Source organism: Contarinia nasturtii, unplaced genomic scaffold, assembly GCF_009176525.2.
Source record: "Contarinia nasturtii isolate CC-2019 unplaced genomic scaffold, AAFC_CNas_1.1 Cnas_scaffold_630, whole genome shotgun sequence".
NCBI classification, from domain to species: Eukaryota; Metazoa; Arthropoda; class Insecta; order Diptera; family Cecidomyiidae; genus Contarinia; species Contarinia nasturtii.
Window position 1 is genome coordinate 1581588 of NW_022197981.1, and position 21245 is coordinate 1602832.

At 32.8% G+C, this 21245-nt stretch overlaps 1 long non-coding RNA gene across 1 annotated transcript in view; it reads left to right on the top strand.

Annotated features, from left to right (window-relative positions):
* Positions 1-5248: 5248 nt before the first annotated feature.
* Positions 5249-21245, top strand: part of LOC116340017 — a 32719-nt gene continuing 16722 nt past the window's right edge. Inside the window, exons 1-2 of the long non-coding RNA XR_004201055.1 lie at positions 5249-5413; positions 6187-6285. This is a non-coding gene — a long non-coding RNA (uncharacterized LOC116340017). The remainder of the gene's footprint in view (positions 5414-6186; positions 6286-21245) is intronic.

Here is a 21245-nt window from a genome sequence, read left to right on the forward strand (position 1 = left end):
TTATAGATCCCCTGAGTATTTTGTCATCGACCGTAATTCCATTTATTTCCAATTCCTGAATTTCTTTTAAAATGAGCGTCAGAATATCGTCGAATGAAGTTTCGTCTTGTTTATGGTTTGAGGCCTCACATAATGCAATCAAATACATGTTATCAAGTTTTGATAGACATGAATCTGGAATATTGTTTATGGTAAAATAAATTCCACTTATTTTTTGAATCACAGATTTTGATTTGAGTGCATCACAAGGATCAAAGTCATCGATTCCGAGCTGAATGTGTATTGCTGTTTTATCTCTATATAACTCATATTGGTTACAAGTAGATGAACAACAGAAATTTCTGTATACACCATTTGAGCACACATGATCTGATTTTTCGCAGTACTCGAAATATGTTTTCTTAAATTCTGTCTGTTCAAAAAGAGATTTCAATGTTTTCAAAAGTTGGCTGTGCGATTTTGTGAGTCGGCATTTCACAAAGCGCGACGATGACAAGCAACGTTGACAGTAGCGCCATGGTGCGATTGCCAGCAAAACTAAAAAATGGCAAAAATGTCGATCGCCTAAATCAAAAATGGTACAAATTTGTACCACCCAACATAAACAGTGGCAACCATAATGAAGTTGCTGCGCTGCCCAGCTGTCATTGTCGTCGTGCTTTGGCATTTCACTTTTAACATCTACTTTTGACTTCTATTTTATTCCAATGGCTTTTTCCATCGTTGCAACGTAAGAAGCGCATGCTTGGAGTTCTTTTTCTCGTTTATATGATGAATCAAAAGAATGATTTTTTTCCTATACATGTTGTTGTGTTTTTATTAATCGTAATTTGATTTGTTGTTGAACCTCTTTGTTTTGATCTTCAATAGATGCGATGTTCAGTTCAAAAAAATTGTCGATGAGTTCTCCCATAAGATTGAAAATTGTATTTTTTCTATTTTCTGTTGTGGTGTTGTGGGCAATACGTAGATTTCACCAACTAGTTCAGAAAAAAATAAATCAAATTTCTCTTGCTGAATGGAATAAATTGATTTCATAGCAATCTTTGAAGCATTTATTGTCTTTGTTGGAACATACGTTCTATTTTGTTTTTCGATTTGAACTTCTGGCTCCAAAACGTTAACTTTTTTTTCTTTTCGTATAATTTTTATTCGATTACTCATTTTTGGAAATATTTTTATTATATTTGTGCAAATATTATCTTTTTTTTATGTACAAAAGCCACTGGCAGTATCAAAACATCATTCACAAACTAAACAAATATGACAAACAAAATATGACACAGTTCTCCTCAACTGTGGTAACTCATATATTCACCATTAAATGGAGTTGCCTATTTTTATGCAAAGCATATATCTATGCAAAGATAAATCATTGGTTACTTTAACCTCTCGCTCTAAGTATGATGTTAAACGAATTTAAACCAGGAGAAGGATTGGTTTGTGTCTATAGATTAGAAAAGCTCTAATATCCAAAATAGTTCGTATATAAACCGTGCGTTGTTTATGACATTCTCTTCAGTTTAATTTCGATATTATGGTAGACACATATTATTAAGGATATTTGAATTTTTCCTGTCACAACATATTTTGATGTGATATCTCATGATTTTTTACATCTCTGAGGAAAGCTAAAAAAAGAAATCTAATTGATGTTTTGCTGTGATTGTTCAGTGCCTTTTTCCGCTGTAAGCGTGTGTCATTTGAGCAATAGGCGCAAAAGATCAAGAGATGACTGAAAAGGTGGTTTCTCAATGTTGAAATTGCATTGGGTTTATTTTTATTCACTCGTTCCATGACCATAAGATTGCCCGAGAATGAATGTGATACTTCTGCTTAAATTTAATTGGAATGTAACATCGTCATACAAAAAGTGCGGAGGAGAAATTTCACATTCATTCTCGGATGTTCTCGGATATTCATAATGTAGTTTTGTATATATTTTATTATTTGGTATGATGTTTTACTATTGGGAATATTCAAATGTTTTAAGTCATGTTTTCACTCAATTTATAGATAAGGTAATGGTCAAAACTCACTTTTATCCTTGTTCTCATTCATTCCATTAAATCTGAAGAGCTTTTTTGACCTACACACTGTTTTAAATAAGTCTCGTTTTGCAAGGACGAACAAAGTATCGGAAGCAAGATGCGCCTCATTAAATTAGACTATTCATGAAAATATGCAGTTCATTGCCTCTTCAGGATTGGTTACGCCGCGAATGCTTATATACCAAGGTTATACAATTTTGGAATCAGGATTTTATATTAGATCTGATTTGAAAGTTTGAAATACTTTAAACACATTATCTATTATCATGTAAATATCTTCTTTGGATTTTGACTCACATTTAATAGAAAAATGAGATAGAAGTGATGTTAAAACCAAAAATAAATAGGAAAGTTTATAGATTCCAATCACAAATTCTACCAATCAAAATATGAAATGGTTCGATGGATTTTAAGCTTATACAAAGACGTACAAAGATAACCATATCGTCGTCTCTTTTATTTCATCATCTCATTAAAAGCCTTCCGATTTCTTGATGTTGTTGACGTACACACTTTTTCAATGTGTATTTATATCAATAAGCCTCTAGAGAGCAAATCAATCACTTCAACAAAACTTTTCACAAAGTATGTTTTCTTTATCTGGAAATATTTATTTTTTTTTCCCAAAATTGATATAAATGTCAAAGTATAGGTAGGTACAACATTTGGAACTTGAATTTAAAGATATATCTCTAAGCAAGTTGGATATTAAAAGCCCGCAAGCATCACCTTTGAGCCCGCAGGGCTGCCCGCTTAAATCGCAATGAGAAAAATAAATTTTAATCTTAGCCAAAGCTAGTTTTTTTTATTATTGGTAAAAAATAGCCGCTTTTGTGTTATTCACAATTATGTGTTTCAATTTTTTGAGTTTTTCCTTTCCAAAATGAATTTTTTGGCTGCATATTCCAAACACACTGTGAAATAGGGGAACATTTGGTGTGAGCATTACCATTTTCTCACATATACAGTCTGTTGACATCGAAAATGGATACATATCCGTATGTGTTTGTTTGTGAACCGATGTGTCTAGCAAAAGTAGCAGATATCTTTCATCATCTTTGGATATGCGACTTAGAATATACACTATATCGTCGTTCATTGTGGCAACCATAATAAAAAAATGCCACAATAATACAAACGATGTTATGTCTTATATAAAAATAAAGAAAATACAACATATTTAACTGCCGAAGAAAACCATCTGAAATGCAATACGTACATTTTTGGTGGCGTCGACATGTTTTATATTGCCCTCAAATTTGCGAATTGTATGACTCATAGTGTTATTGTGATAAGTTACGTAACAGTGGCTTATGTCGGTAATTTTGCAAAAACATTTCCTCCTTCCGCATTGTGTTTGGGAGAAAAGAAAACCATACTTGAAATTTGGAATTGAAACAACATTCCTAGAATATCATTAGAACTTAAATTTTATCACAGTCAACGTTCGCTTGAAAAAATAAATTGGTTATGCCGTGGGATTTCTTTTTTTTTAAATATATATGTGCTCTTACGCTGTTCCGTTAATGATATTAATTTTTATAACACATGAATTATATTCGCTAAACGTGTGCAATTATACTAAAATGCATGAATTCGCATGGCAAATAGTTACTTTTATCCTTAACCATACTGGAGAACAATAAATTCAAACGGCGATAACACCACTTTTTCTCGCACAAACAGAGTAACAATGCCTTCTTTCAGTTTGGAAACAACCAATGGATTTTCGTTCAATAACGTGACCTTTTAGGATTTCGTTGTGGTCGGTGTTTTTTTTAAACTACCAATCAGACTCTTCTATTAATTTGGTAAATTATTTTGGTTTCGGTACGTGACTAAAGTGAAATTCACGTGTTCTATTTGTACGTAAGATTTCTTTTTCGGGCACGAAATCGGCGCTATTTAACATTTGATTCACAGCCAACGCACACCTTTTATATGATTTTTCAAATTGTGTTTTTTTATTGAAAGTACCATTTGAGTTTTCGTATGTGAGATGTAAAATTTGCATTCAGGATAATTTATTCAAGCTAATAATAATTTTTTAACGTAAACTCTGGCTATATTTTTCTTTTTCCCTTTCTCTCTTTCAAAATTCACTATCTTTTCTTCGTTATCTGACGCTCATCCATCTCTTTCTCTCTATTTAATTGTACATCAGATTAAATTGCAAAATTTAAATCTGCTTGAATTTAAAAAGTACGCATAGCACTTCCGGTGGAAATAACGAAACGATTGTGTAACCTTATCAAATATATAAAAGCGTGTGCATTGTTTTGAATCACATTTTGGTTCCAAATGAGAGATTTTTTCGAATGCACTAAAAAATTGGATAAAAATCTAGATTCTCAAAATAAAACTACGGGATACAACTTTGTGTGTGATTTTCTCAACAACGCTTCAAACGTTCGAGCTAAATGTATCTATTTAAAAGAAAATACCCTAGCAAATGTGTTCAATCTTCATAATGCTACACACACACACACACACACACACACTGATGTGTAATGGAAAATGTGTTTATGGAGTTGATTGAATTGAATCAATTCGATTTGATAATAACACATCCGAATTCATATATTTTCTGCGTAGCATGTACAAACCAAAAACAATAACACACCAAAATAATCAAATTTTAATGAACATAGACTCCCACATATAAAAACAACTGTACAATTCATAAATAAACATGTTGTACAATGTAAAAAAATGAGTCCGACGACGGCCAAAGTTGATCGTTCTACAGAAGAAAATATTATTTTTCTGCTTATTAAAATTAGACAAATAACTTTCCAAAACCGATATTTTTCGGCGAAAAAGAATGTATCCCTCGCATTATTTTTCAATGAATTTATTTTTTTCGCGCGCTTGTTCAAAGACAGTTGATGACAACAACGGCATCCAACTTTGGATGTGACATATGAACGTGCTTTTCTCTCGTGCTGCATTGTCAGTGTATATGGATGTGATATCGACACAAACGTTTACTCAAATCGCCTGTGAGCGAAATAGAATGTTGAATGCGTATATCGCCGCAATGATACAGCAAGGAGAACGCGAGACCCATTCTCGTTGAGAACAAATGTGATAATATTTTGGCTTGCACACTCTTCATTTACTTTGATTCATCGCGCGCTCAAAACCTACCGACTAGAGCTTGTTTCATTCAGTTGTATCGCACACTTCATGTCATTTGGATGGATAAATTCCAACACTCGGCCCAACGATACCAACGACACGCAACCGATAACCGAACAAATTTTTCGCAACACGAATCATTTGAAAGAAGTTATATATCAAGTTTAGAAAATACCGTTACACATTTCAAGTGACAGTTTGATTTCGGAATTCAAATAGAGGTACTTGATGACAACTTAAAAATATAGTTTTGCAAAACGTTGTGCTTACGAACCGTTAAGAACTTGTTGAAAAAAAAAATGTAATTTTATTGCAGTTATCGAATGTATGTGTGTGGGCGCGCACGAGTTTTGCAAATAAAACTGTGTTTCTGGCGTGCTTTTCGATTATTTTCCGCATAGGTATTGCATTTCTAATGGCAATAAAAATAAAACTATTCTTTTACATTGATTCGCACTCAAAATACAATGAACCATTTTAAATATCAAATTGATTAATATTTTGTGCCTCACGTTACGCTTCGAGTAATCAATTCTTTTTTCCTCAGTTTTTTTTCTATATTCCGGAACAAATATATTCGACTTATACTTATTAAATTAAAATATTTTACAATTAGCAACGTGTCATTCTTCTGCAGAAGACAGGAATAAAAAAAACAAAAGATTGAAAGCTCAAGTTCGGTTGGTTTTCGGAATAAATAGAATCCATGATGAGATTCGAATTACTCTTTTCACAAAATAAGTTAATTTCAATGTAATTTTTCATGCTTGCCGTATTACACTCAAACAATACCGAAATTCATAAAATAAATCACTTTATTGAAAGTCCAAGATAATGAAACACAGCAAATAAAAGGACGTATATCGCACACCATTTAAGTTGAATGCTTAAAACTTTAATTATCGCCCGGTTACCCAATTTTAGCAATTCATTCTTTTCGATTTCGCCGAACTCAATTTAAAAATTGTCATCAATTATTCTGCTCTATTTGCAGTGAGAAATGGTTTTTTTTCGAATTTAAATTTCTGTCTAAATTGAACGAAATTTCAATTAAGTGGTTACATCTATACACGGAAAGGCATATAATATATTAGTAAGTAGCAAACTTCCAAATCTATTGTTGTTGTGAGCTTTTTTTTTTCTATCTAGGATATAAACGTTTAAAAGAGTTATTTAAATGAAGTATTTTTGCTCTATTTGCCGGAAATCGTTAGTTGGTGTTGAGAATTTATCAAATTACAGAGAACGAACCAACAATTAACATCAATTGTACTGTGTATATATGTGTGTGTGCAAACATTCTTGATGCGTTCGTAATTAAGTACATCCTTACCTGCCGGATAACATGTGAGATTCAACATGAAAAATGAGCAACACATTTTTTCCGCTTCCTTTCTGTACGTGTTTAATGTGAATATGTGTCAGTTCAAAGTTAATCGTATTGTTTTACTTTTATGTTTGTATACTTCTAAAAATTGCATCGTATTACCGGAATGTGTTTTCCTCCGTTTTTTTTTTATTTATTTTAAGTGAATGTATTTTCGAAATCATATATATTATATAGCTCTGACTGGCCTAGCCCACAAAAACCAAAACAGACTAAACAATATTTCCCATTCATTGAATTGGTTTTCAACTTAAAAGTGGTTTCGTATTGAAACTGACTGACCGCCGTTAAAATTTTAAACACCAGATCAGAAGTCAGATACCAAAATGGGAAAATTCTACTTTCAATTTGCAATGAACTGGTGGTTAGACAAAGGAAAAGTCATTTCAACCAACAAAAAAAACTACGGTATTGTTTGATACTAATTCAACAGATTCAATCGTACGCCGTGTTTTAAAATTACTGAGAGCACCACTCGACAATGTGTTGACTTCAAAATACGTCAAACTCAAATAGCGTCTATTCTGTGAATTAAAATTTGTAATATTTTCATGTTTATTCACCGCTAAGACTGAATGAATCAAAGTTTGAGTGTTAACATAAGTTTTTGTTGAGAAGTGGTATGAATCAGAGATGAAAGAACATCTCATCACCCTTAAAAGCCACATCTTTTCAATATTTCTCTTGAAACTTTGTTATTTTAAAATTTGCATTAGGAGAAAATTTGATAAATGAATAGAAAACTAATAATTAAATATTTAAATGCAACTCGAATAAATGAGATAAACAAAAAGAAAGAAATATATTACACATTAGATCGTTTAAGAAAACAGTATTATGATTTGACATCAATGACGTTAGAGTTGAGAACAGTTCGTGGACTTTATTTGACATTGTATACATTTGATTGAGATGTACAGACATATTTATTTCCAAGTGTTTGACGTTTATGAAATACTCTGTTAATTTTGTGACAACAACAACGACGATTGTAGACTTAGATAAATGTTTGGTAGATCTAGATAAAATACCAAATCTTATCATGAAAAACCAGACATTAGGCTCGAGCTATGCATATAGCGGCTGCTATTTTATAGGTGCTATTCATAGGCGCTATTTAATTCGTGTGCTGTGTGTAACACCGAGTAGGAATATCATAGCCTACTATTCTTTTGTACATTTGAATGTGAGTACGAGAGAGATGTAGAAAATAACGCACAATATGCATAAATGCATTAAAACGAGATAAATAGCGCCTATGAATAGCAGCTATGAAATAGCAGCCGCTATATCCATAGCTCAAACCTAATGTCTGTGAAAAACACAAGGATAAGATGATATCTAAGGCAGCGATCAAAAACGATTTGACATCTCTCATACAAACCGATTTCGGAGCGATATCGCGAATTGGTTTCATTTGTGTATTGAACGAAGAAAGCGAAACCGTCCCGAAAATTGTTTGTATGGCACTGACAAAACTATGATTATGTGTTGTAAATGTCAACGAATGTTGAGAATTTGCCAACAATTGTTATACAATCGTGAATACATACAATGAAATATTTTATATGTATTTAATGTGTAGAAACCATTTTTTGAACGTTCCGGTTGCTCCGGTTTGCTTTCAAGTGAAACCAAAAAAAAAAATTGGCTGGTTTCGGTTTGTATCGCTGATCTTTAGTGTATCTTAGATACTTTCAAAGATATTTTTTGCAGAAAATATCACCAGAGCGCTGCTGCCATCCACAGCATATTAAAATATTTTGCTGTCCGTCGCATGCGAAGGTACGTAGCAGTTTTTACATCACAGCGAACAACAATACATGCATTGTTCTCCATACAATCGTTTGAATATTTTGAGTCAGATAATCGTGAAGAGAACAATGCATGCATTCTTGTTCGCTGTGATGTATAAACTGCTACGTACATTCGCATGCGATGGACGACGCATTTGGAGCAAGATATTTCAGTATGCTGTGGATGGCAGCAGCGCTGAGCAATACTCTGAATATCACGAAATGTTTCGTATTTAGATACTCAAAAGTACACCCACAAAAAACATTTCTTAAACAGAAAAAAAAAATATTCAAAAAAAAAAATAGAAAAAAATGTCAAAATATCTAAAAAATGTGAGAACATCAAATATTGCAAAAAATATTCAACGTAATTGTATCTAGATAAGATGAGATATTTTATTGTAAAAATAACATAAGAAATAACAACAATCTTATCTGCATCTTCATCGATATCCTATGCTTAAAGATTGACGACCAAATATCCCCAACAAGCAGAAGAACATATTTGTGCAACGAAGTCAAAAACACACTTCAGAAAGTTGGCTTTCAAACAAAATACAGCCGTTGAAATTCTCGCCAAATGAAATTCTATCTAAAAATGAATGGGGTGAAAATACGTGATAAACATTGAAAATTATTTTTGATTCCATTCAATTAATACATTGAGCAGTATAATAGGCATCGAAAGAGAGAAAATCGACGAATTTTATAACATTTTGAATTCATTTGATTAGAAAAAGAGAACGTAAAGGAGTTGGAGAAAAAGTGAGTCCTATGTCAAATTTAGGAGACTTCACCAACACCTTTCTTCGAAACATTGGCTTGCATTACATTGACGCCTTCACAATAGAAAAAATTGAAAAATTATGAATGACGCCGCGACCTCTAATTGATTGCCCGAGAATGAAAGCGAGACTTCTATTCACAACTTATTGAAATGTAACACCGCCATACAAAATATGCTGACAGTCAGACTAGCAGTCAGAATTTTTTGTATGGCAGTGTTACATTTCAAAAAGTTGTGAATAGAAATCTCGCTTTCATTCTCGGACATTCAATTTTGACTATGTGCTTGAATTAAAAAATTGTTTGCCGTTCAGTGTTCGTACAAAATTTGTTTCATTCAAACTTGAAAGTACGATCGGCGCTTAAAATAGAACTTACACATTTTATGAATAGACAATGTCAAGAACATTACCGAAAAAAAAATTAGAGAATGAAAATTCATTCATGTTGTTGTTAGGTGTTTTGGATTTGATGGGTTCAAAGGTTCATGTGAATAACAATTAAAGCATGAATCCAATGTACTCGATAATGTGGACCAAGATCTTGTAATTGATAAAATGACCATAATTTGAACGGTTGAAACATTCAGTCCATGCTCGTAATGTGGGAAGAAGAAGAAAAAAAAAGCTTATTCATCCCATCACCTTCTATTAACATTGGCAACCAGTCATGATTTTTAACATTTGGCCTGGTTTTGACAAAATTGGTTTGTGAGCTAATAAAATATTTAAATTTCAATTTACGTTGAAAAAACTTTTCAATACAAACTCATTACAAAATTTTCTATTGTACATTGTATATTTTGCTGCTGTCGACACCTACAAAGCGCTATTATGCAATGTAGAGAACAACACATTTTTCAAACATAATTTGGATTAAAGTTTTATATTGATTTTTAGTTCGCCTTAATGGCATTTTCAATTGTGCACAATTTAATGCAAACGACGGTTCGAAACGAGAAAAAAAAGGTTGCAACATTGCTAAACTGTGAAAATTGTGTTGTTCACTTCATCAATACAATAATGAACAACAAAGGATTGGGGCCATTAGCTATGTTCAGAAGCAAAAAAAATGGTCTAATGAAAGAAACAACAGCGCAAATATTTATTTTTAACCCTGAAAAATGCAAATGAAATGAAAATTACTTTCTGTATTAGTCACGTATTATGTGTAAATACAGCGTGAAAATGGTGATGAAATGAAACAAGATGGAAAGAATTTTATGCATTAAGTTTCTACGTAGAGCAGTCATTCATCGATAGGAAAGCACTCTTATGCAAATGAAAATCGCTTCAGATGTTTGTAATTAGTTGCCTTTAGAAGAAGAAAAAAGCGAGAAAATGATATGCTCACCTTCAACAATCACCCTTCAATTTTTGCTATCGACAGACACTTATTGATTGCAATAATGCGATTTTTATGATGAAAAAATAGAACTTTAGCATTGATACATTGATATCGATGTCAACCTTCAATCTTCTCTGCAAGGAAGAAGGAAGTAACAACAGGTGCGGCATTTTCTCGAGCTTAAAAATAATTTGATTCAATTAAACAAAGTCATTGCTGACGTTTGTTACATACTGCTACCTTTGTAATATAAAATGCAATGCGTACATTGCGGTAATTACACATAAGAATATGTGGTATGGCAAAAATGTCACCAGACCTTTTTTGTACACGTTATATGTAAATAGAAGTCTTAATAACATCATCGATAAGCTTCAATATTTAGCTAATCTCATTCTTCAAATACAAATTGTCTTACTTAACATTTCTCATTTTACGATAAACGTATCGTAAGACAGTAGTTAAACGCTCACATTACATCCTGATTCTCAAGATTTTTTTTTGATTTTTTGTTTATTTGGAAAATCTGCAAAAACTTTTCGTTTAAAATGTGCGGCAAAGTAGTTTCAGAATGTTCAATGCAATGTTTCGACTGTTTTTGGGAAATGAACTAACTCTACCAATATTTTAAGCTTCGATCGTAGTTTAAAGAACAAAATTAATCATTAGAATGAGATGATATCAAAATATGCCACAACACTTGTGAACTCTCAGGCAGCTGAGCAAATATAAAATCAAATATCTTCAACAAATTGATTGCAAATCGTCTTCATGAATGCTGAATATCGATGTGCTAAATATATCTTATACCAAATAGTATGACAGAGGTAGATGAAAGCAATAAAACTACTATATAATACTATATTCATTATAATGAATGGAATTTTGTTTCGTTCAAATAACATGTTTTTGGCAAACCATTTGTCTAGGGGTGACACCAATTCCAATAGAACGAATTATCTCTTTATTATTGCAAAAATTCAAATAAATCTCTTTGCGAGTAGATTGAAAATATTTAAAATCACTTCAAATCACCACGTGAAAGTTTGTGTGACACTTTGGAGTAAACTTGGCTGCTGATATTATATGGAATAAAAAATTAAATTACTAAATATCTTTTAACGAAATTATTATCATTTTAATTAAATATATTTGATTATTTTTGGTATGAAAAAAGTGTTTTACTTTGATTTTTTTAAAAAGAAATAAGTATCGAAATGGACTTTGTACTGTCAAATAACTTGTCACATCGATTCAAAATCAACTCAAATAAATCCAAATTACAATGAATCGTCTTCCCCTTAGTCACTTGATAGTTGAGATAATATATGCGATAACACATTTTGAGAAAAAGAACTCGCTCATTTCATAGTGTATTTGATTGGGTGTATGAGAAAATAAGGAAGACTATTGATTGAGGAATATAACTGAAGGGAACGTGATTGAGCATTGCCGAATCGCATCAATATAACGGCTTATCATATTTTTAACATACATATGTCTCAATATATCGGTGTATGTATAACATCACACATGGCACACATCCTTCGTAGAAGATATAAACAGATACAAGTAGAAAATGTATGGAAATGTGTTTTGTCTCTCTATTCTCTGGGTGAGAGAGACATAGAGATGTTCATTTTGTATGAAATCATTGCAATCCATTTTGCAGTGTGTTTTATAGTTGAGAAACAAAACGTGGCTGCAATTTATCCACAATGCAAATGGGCGATGTGAATTCAGTTCATGAAGTTGATTTTCTTTGTAAATTAAATTGATTCAAGTTCCGTTTCGTTGTTCACGAACAAATTGTGAAAATAAACTGATGCACGACTATTTTCCATTAGTATTTAAATGGAAACTCAATTGCGGTAATGTAAAAAAGCGGTCATAAACTGTTTTGTTGCGGATATTGGCGTTTCTTAAAGTTTGAGTCTGCATGTTTTTTCGTGATTCTATTTAATATCTAGCGCCTGTAATTTCTATCAAGAAATGTAGTTTATTTTATTCTTAAGATGATGATTAAATAGAAAAAAAAAATGCTTGGGCTATCCATAAATAGTCGTCTATTTTATGTTTGTGCCACTTTGCTTAGCAATTAAAGAGCCCATCATGCAACATTGTAACAAAAAAAAACAACATGTTTTTCCTTTACTCTTTCATCACTATCACAGTCCTTGTTTTTCTCTCCTCCCCCCCTCTCCATAACTCTTGCCAGCATTTGAAATAATTGGAAAACTTCTCTCTCCATTCCGAGGACTATCCATTCTTTCGCATTTAATTCTTTTGCTAAACGGCAGTTGAGAGTTATGATTAGAAAATAACGCATCAAAGAAAAACGTGACGTAAAAAAAAAAAAAAAATTTCTTTGCCGTTTTTGTGAGAGAACTGGCTTTTCCATTAAATAGTTTTTATTATATCATGAAGTTCTTGAATTGTATGTTTAGTTGATATAAAGATGGGAAACAGTCATGGAAACATTTTCTAAATTGAGATGATTAACTTGAATCACTACCATGCGGACCGTTGCTCAATGATCATAATACCCATGGGTACGGAAATGATTATTGTGTTGCGTAGAGACATTGTCAAAAATATTTGACACTTTTAAATATATCGGATTTACCCAACAAAAAAATGAATTGAATAAGTATAGACATTAAGAATGCTTCACGCATCGGCTGAATATATTCCTACCAATTGATACTTTTGATTTCATGTGAGAAAATAGATAAATCACAGCAGAAATAGCCGGACATTTCTTTTTTATCGAAGTGGCACATATCCTTGAACATTTATATAAAATAGAATCTAACGTCAGCCAAACCATCTTGTGTCCTTTGGCCATCAACGAAACAAAAATTGAACGAAATACCACTGATGAGTGAGACAAACGCGACACGATCAATCCGACGAAGAAAAATCACATCGAGAGAAAGTGATAGAGAATGTTCAACCGAAACAACAACGTAAAATGGGTCGTTGATAAAACTTTCTTATTGGATTTGTGTACTGGTGCGTCTAATCTCATTGATAAGTATTTCACTCCTTGCATCAATGATTTTTTCAATTTTGGTTCTTGTGGCTGCCCATAAAATCGTTTGTACATTTCCAACTTTTGGCACGAACACATCGAATCTGATTTCCCTTTTGTGAATTAGTTTTTAATGACGTTTGAAGGAATGTTCAAACCTCAACCATATAAGCTTTCGAGCAATTGATAATGTCAAGAATATTCGTACATCCTTGATTAAAACGTGTGCACCTGTTCATTTAATTTTACTCGGCGATTCTCGAAATTATTGCGCGAACCTAATTTTCATCTATAAGTGCTATGGTATTGCTAATATAAATATTGTCTGGTGTTTCAATGGATCAACATCTCCATGGACATTATTTAATTGGATAGATTGTATTGGAAATCGTCGACTAAACGAAATGACTGTGGAAAATAATTTGGGAATTGTTTATGGGTGGTGATTACGAAGTTCATTGTGCGTTTTAGTTTTTTTACAATTGAGTCCCCTTTGGCCACCGACGGAGAGACGAACAAATCGGTCAAACGCTCATACTGTGCCATGCTCAATTAATTTGACGTTAAAGTTGGCTAAACAACTGCAATCGCAATGTAATTCACTTTGGACATCTCTCAATGTGCTTTCGATAAAATTAGTATTCATGGCGGGCAACGCATTTAACGTGACATAGGCCACATCAGTTCAGTCACGTATATAGTTTTGAATTCGCCGCCCGAAAATCAAACATGCGAAAATGAAATACAAAATAAACAAAATGGAATTGAATGCAGAGTTTTTTTTTAATATTCAAAAAAGTTCCTTTCACTTAGCAGTAATACATATTTCACTCATTTTCAAGGTGATAGAAAATTGGTCGTCTAAATAATTTCCAAACACTGATAATTTTAGGTTTCCTTGAAAATAAAATTGAAAACAAAGCAAATACATTCCTATACATAGTTTATAAGGTTATATATATAATTGATGGTGCGTAGTGTTGTCCCCTCATTAATTTTGCACAAGAGTGAAAGTGATGATGGCTATCGTGGTTTAGAGGTCAATGAAAATGGTAATCTTTATCGTCTGTATTTTCTTATTGATGAAAAAAACTCGAGAAATCAAACGAAATCGAGCGTTGAGAGAAGAGACAATATATTGAATATGGCACGGACATTGGTTATTGACATAGACCAACCATTCAACTTTTGACATTGTGTTTGTATTGTTGACAAAATGAAATCGAAACGGAGAAGGGGATTTGATAAACACTGATCGAAAATAATAGATAGAATGTGTCGCTTCGTAAACGACTAGGCACACATTTTCGAGTGCTGTTGCACTATCCTTGTCTCTTCCTCTCCATCTGTTTCAGTGTATGCCTTTTGTTTACATTTTTTCGCCACACAATCTGTCAATTATTTTGTTCTGTGTTTTGTTTATACATTGGCATGCACATATTCCGCTGAAATTGTTAGAAGATGATTTTTTTCCACTTTTGCTTCTATAATAAGAACGTTTGTGCTACGTATATTTAAGTTCGGCTAGCAATGTTTGGGTTGTATACCATAGCAAATCGTGTATTAATTCATCGCGTTCTTCGGAAAAATCTGAGCGGTATGAAAGTTTGTTGGTTGCTCTTTGTTCATTTCGGTATTGATGTTTAACCCTGATCTCTTTGTTCGCCAATCAAATAGAAACAAGAATAGTTATGCTGATACTGAACTTTTATGCTCGAATAAATAAAATTGAATTGCTGTGTATTTGAATTCATTTTGATGCAGTACATTATTGTTATGGTGACATATAAAAAAAAGAGAGCAAAAAAAAAAAAATTATTGCCAAAGTAAACATAAGAGTTGGCAATAGGAGAAAGGGAAAATATTTGAGCCGAAAAAGTCTACTCAAATAGCGCTCCAAGTGTAAAGCTGGGTGTATCTGTTGTTCTTCGTGGTATGTCATGCGTTAGCATCATTATTTTTGTAGTGTTTGATGTTGGTATGATGAGCAAACCTCTAGAGAGTGTATATGTTGAGATTGTCTATGAAAAATACTTACGATAAATGTACCAACGTGCCGAATATATTCTTTAAGCTCAAAAACTCGGTCGCAAAATGTCAAACAATGATGGCACGCAATTTTTTCTCGACTTATAAAACATTTTCATATTACTACTAGTTTCATTCGTTCGTATCCAATCTGTAGAAATATCATTTCGTCGTCATATTTATACTATTTCATGTCATATTAAATTTTAAGATTTTCTCTTTGTTAAGCAAAAATTTGGCAACGGCCGAACACATCAAAATCCTTCAAGTGGCACTATCACTGATTACCATATCTTTTTTTTTCATGGACACATTCGATATTGGTATTTTTTGTTTGTTTGTGCATAAAGCGCAAAGACTCGAAGGGAAAAAATAAACATTTTTTTAACCCCGTAACTGTGTCGGAAAGGCCACGTGTGCCAACAACCCATGTCTTTGATGATTTACAGTCAACATAATGTGTGCATTGTGCAACTTGAAAAATTTCAATATTTACTCTTTTTCAAATGCTGTTTATTCAAATAACTTACCGTAGTTTTGTAGCAGAAGGTAAATTCTGGTAATTCAATTCTTGATCTATAAAAATGTTCATCACGAATGAAAATGTACACAAAGGTTTGGGATTCGTTTGCTAGTTCTAGAAAGTCAAAATTCAGATAAATTGTTCATGTTCAACGTGTGAATGAATCACGTTTGCCAAAATTGTTTTTGCATGCTGAAGCAACTGGTTCTCGTTTTGAATTCAATCAATTGTACTTTTAGACTTTATGCGCTGACCCATGATAGAATTCGTTCAAGAAAAAAATGTTGCTTGGATTGGATTGAGATCATTGTCGAAAGATTCAACGTTTTTTTGTTGTCATGTCAACATATATGAAAAAATAATTTTCGTTTGAAAATGTGTGAATATGAAAATAACTTTCGAAAATACAACAACTGTAATCGATGGGGAAGAACAGAATTCTTTTTTTGTGTCGTGAATTACTACTAAAATATGATATCAAAAGTGCTGATTGTAAAGAAAGATATATATTCAGAGCGCTACAATAAAATACGTCTTGTTAGGTCGTAGTGTATAAACGAGAAGGTTTTTATTAAACTAAAAGTGCATTGTCCAACGTCATTGTCCAACCGTCAGTTAATTGTCATACATGTCCAATTGTCATATACAATTAATGAGTGCATTTACAGAAATCATTTGATTACCATATTACAAATTATTACCAATTCGATGTTGTTCTTTTTTTCTCTACTGGAGCATATTCCTCGTTTCCGAGTGTACTTGTGACACAATTTTTAAACAGCCTTAATGTATCGTACAAATTCGGGAGCAAAAATGTAATACGTCGTTGCCATATTCAACATATATTTTGAGAGCTATCAAGTAAAATTGTGATATACATTTCTTTTTCTTCATTGAATCCGAAAATGTTAACAAACATTCTGCACATGTTTCCCTAAAACATTACCAACATTGAAAATTCGAATGTACTTTTTTCGAAATGTAGGATATAATAAGTTCAACCGTTTTATATAAATCAAATTATATATTTTTTATGCATTGGAAGGGGTCGTTTCTACGAATACCGTCCATTCCAAATATAAATAATGTTTATCAGTTCTCAACTTTTTGATTATTTATGCCCACACTCGGTTGTTAGTTGTAAAATATATATTTTTAATATTCCCAAAGGAGTGCAGCACGCTTTTTGTATAAAGTAGTGGCACGTCCTAGATGGCGCTTCTGGCGCTTCATTCCTTCTTATGGCGCTTATAGTGTCACAACTTGTAAGTTTCCATTTCGTACAATTTCTCGGCCTTCCCTCTTTTTTTATTTATAGAGGAAATTTCCTTCCGCTTTTATTTTTATAGTGTATTACAAGTGACAGTTATTTATTTTATTGTATTCAATTTTCTTTTCTGGAGATGAATGCCATACAATCAATACATGATAGGTACCTGTACAAATAATTGCCCAAGGTGTATTTTGATGAGTATGAAAAACAACCCCAAAAAAAAACCAACATCGACATGTGACGATGATTATCATTTTACAAACTTATTCGTACGAACTCATTCGCAAGTCATTCTCAGTGTCAACATCAATTTTGTGTAATTTGTCATAAAACCTCGGAGTCTTACAAGAAAATCATATTGTATGCACAGCATTGTAATTGTCCATGTAATTCAATCTACCGGTTTGTGTCGGGGCACGATTTCTCATTCTAATACTGATTTTTCGAAACATGCTTTTCGGCCAACTGTCTTTAACACAATTTTAAGCTGTATCTGGCGTTCGTACAAAAGGAACGCTAATGTTAGATAGAAAGGGAATAAATGCTTGGTATATTTCAATATTCAATAGAATATGTCATATGGAATGTTTTTAAAATTTATCACCAGATTTTTGTTCGTATTTTTTTTTTCAAGTGGATGACTTCAATGCAATTTATTCATATCATCCACCAAATAGTTGAAGATGTTATATACACCAGGAAAAACCATTAAAAATCATACGAAATTCGGTATTGTGCCTCACGTAGTCTATGAACCATATAATGTAATTTCGAACTCACTGTGGGGATTTTTTTCGATCAACAACAAATTTGAATTACAAAACCTTATAAAAATACGTTCAATTCCAAAGTCGGTATTATTTTCGATTGTAGAAGAGTCAGGGTGTACAAAAAACCTCAGAGATGATTCAATACGTTATGAATGGGGAGCGAGTTTTCTTTCTTCATTCAACAAAAACAGAAATACACAGCAAGTCTTGATCTCTCTCACTCCATCAAAATCACATTTAATTTAATTACCCTGGGAGCATTCTTTTCATTAAAAATTATATATCATTAAACAAGAAAAACTGATGAGAAAAAAAGTGATATTGAGTATTGAATCTCACGTGACGTTCTTCATGGCCACGCGAAATACATACAGTGGTTAGCATGTAATTTATATACCTCAATCCAATTATCTACTTTACCATTATACACAGCAGCTGTTGAATGATTGCAATCAATTGCAAATCACAATTCATACTATGACAGTACATCAGTTGTAAATTTTCCCCATCGGACTCTTGTAGCTAGAAATGAATTGTATAAAGATGAAAGTAAGCACAGTTTGTAAACAAAAAACAAAGCGTGTTTCACAAAAAATTACCGCAATTCGGGATTTCTGGACTAAATTTCGGGATTATCACGATGGTCGAATATAAAAAAAAAAACATTTGGAATTAAGTAGTATGTGTGTATGAAATTGGTAATCTTCCAACGCACTATTCGTAAGCTGATATCGGCATCATCGGGTAAACACTCACTTTATGTTTTGATAAGATCAAAAAAGATTATCAGTGACTGAAATTAAATACCAAAATTGTTAGTTCTGACATTTTCTCCCACTCAAAGATTCAAATTGATTCATTTTACTTTATGCTGTGTTTCCCCAGATAATCAGTACATTTGTGAGTTTCCCTCACTGTCGAAAGATTTGATTTTCCGTGTAAGAAAACGCTTTTGGTATACCGCATGTATATTTACTGTTTCAAAGAGTTTATGTACATTAAACGTTTTTTCCCCTCTTCAATATAGAACAAACGCCAGTCAATTTATGTGAAATGTTTCTTTTTGTTCATTTTGACAACCACACATTTAATTATATTCTATCACCCAATTTCCAAAATTACGACATGAACTTGAACAGAAAAAAAATGTGCAATTTGATAGAGAGATGACCGATCCTTTTGGCAAATTGTGTTTTCATCACAAACTTTGATACTTGTACTTTGAAACTTAGTAATAAGTGACCAGATATCTTGCAAAGACAAATTTTAGAAAACCTCTAAATCATGCGGAAATTGTTATATTTCACAAAATTTCCATCGTTATCTCTTATCTCTGTCACATTTTCGATTTTGATATGTTTGAGATTGCCTTGACTTGGTTTTATTTGAAAAATGCTTCTATATAGTCCCATTTTCCTGCTGCGCTTTCTTTATGTTTTGTTGTATTATTCGAGCATTTCGATAATAAATTATGTAAAATCATGAAATATTTGGAGATGATGCAAAAAAGAGCAATAAATTACACTGAGAATTGAAACGATAAACAAAAAATAATACGTAGGTTGCTCCATAATTTTTTTTAAAATGGTACTTATAGTGTTGCCCGATGTAAACCATTGTCATATTCGTAAAGTTTGATGTTTTGGTATGTATTCGTGCCCTGAACCTTTTGTCGTACGAACGCTATTTGTATTGTTTACAGTGACTGGTAAACTGCGACTCAACAAAAAAATGAATTTTACACGTGAAGATTTTCGTAAAATGATTTACTACGATTTTCGAAGTAAATTATCTCAACAACAGTGTTTCGATCGACTTCATTTGGCCTTTGGCAATGAAGCACCAACCCTTCAGACAATTTATAACTGGTACCGAGAATTCCGTTGCGGTCGTAGTTCGCTCAAAGACGAGTTTCATACAGGTCGTCCAAAATCGGCTGTTGTGCCACAAAACATCGATGCTGTCAGAAAACTGATTATGGAAGATCGTCATGTGACCTACCGTGAGATTGAGGCATCTTTGGGCATTTCATCCCACAGCATACATACAATTTTGCATGAACATTTAGCCGTAAAAAAGATTTGCTCTCGTTGGATCCCACATAAATTGACCGACGAACAAAAAATGGCTCGTGTGAGTTGGTGTAAAGAAATGCTCAAGAAATTCAATCGTGGTGCTTCAAAAGACGTTAATAAAATCGTCACTGGTGACGAATCGTGGATATATGCCTATGAGCCCGAAACGAAACAGCAGTCGACTGTATGGGTCTTCCAAAATGAAGATAACCCAACGAAAGTTGTTCGAGCAAGAGCACTTCGAAGCGAATGGTCGCCTGTTTTTTCGGGAGAAGTGGTCATGTGGCAACCGTTCCACTAGAGGATCGTAAGACCGTCAATTCTGATTGGTATACCACCATTTGTTTGCCCGAAGTGTTTGGTGAAATAAGAAAAAACAACCACCGTCGCAAAATAATTCTTCATCACGATAATGCGAGCTCTCACACATCTTTTCAAACTACTCGATTTTTGACCGGTCAAAACATCGAACTGATGGGTCATCCACCGTACAGTCCTGACCTGGCACCCAATGACTTTTTTTTGTTCCCAAGCGTGAAGAAAAAACTACGTGGTCAACGATTTTCGACACCAGAAGAAGCAGTTGAAGCGTTCAAAACACACGTTTTGGAGATATCAGTTTCGGAGTGGCACGAATGCTATGACAAATGGTTTCATCGAATGCAAAAGTGTATCGATCATCTCGGGGAATATTTTGAAAAACAATAAAACCATTTTCGACAAAAAACAACTGTGTTATATATGTTTTTAAAAAAAATTATGGAGCAACCCTCGTAGTATCGGGCAAAAAAGGCACATATAGGATGTATATTGAAAATGCCGGCGATGTCGATTTTTTTAAGCATCACATTCAACTCTAACTGAAGTGTCCTTGTATACCTCTCTATTCAAAAAAATTGTACTTCGGAATTTAAAAAAATATTCATGGGTCAATATATTCAATTTGTAGCCAGGCTTCAATAACATGGAAAGTATATCCTTTGACGTACACTCATGCGTACACTTATTTGTAATTTTTTAATTGAGGTATACTT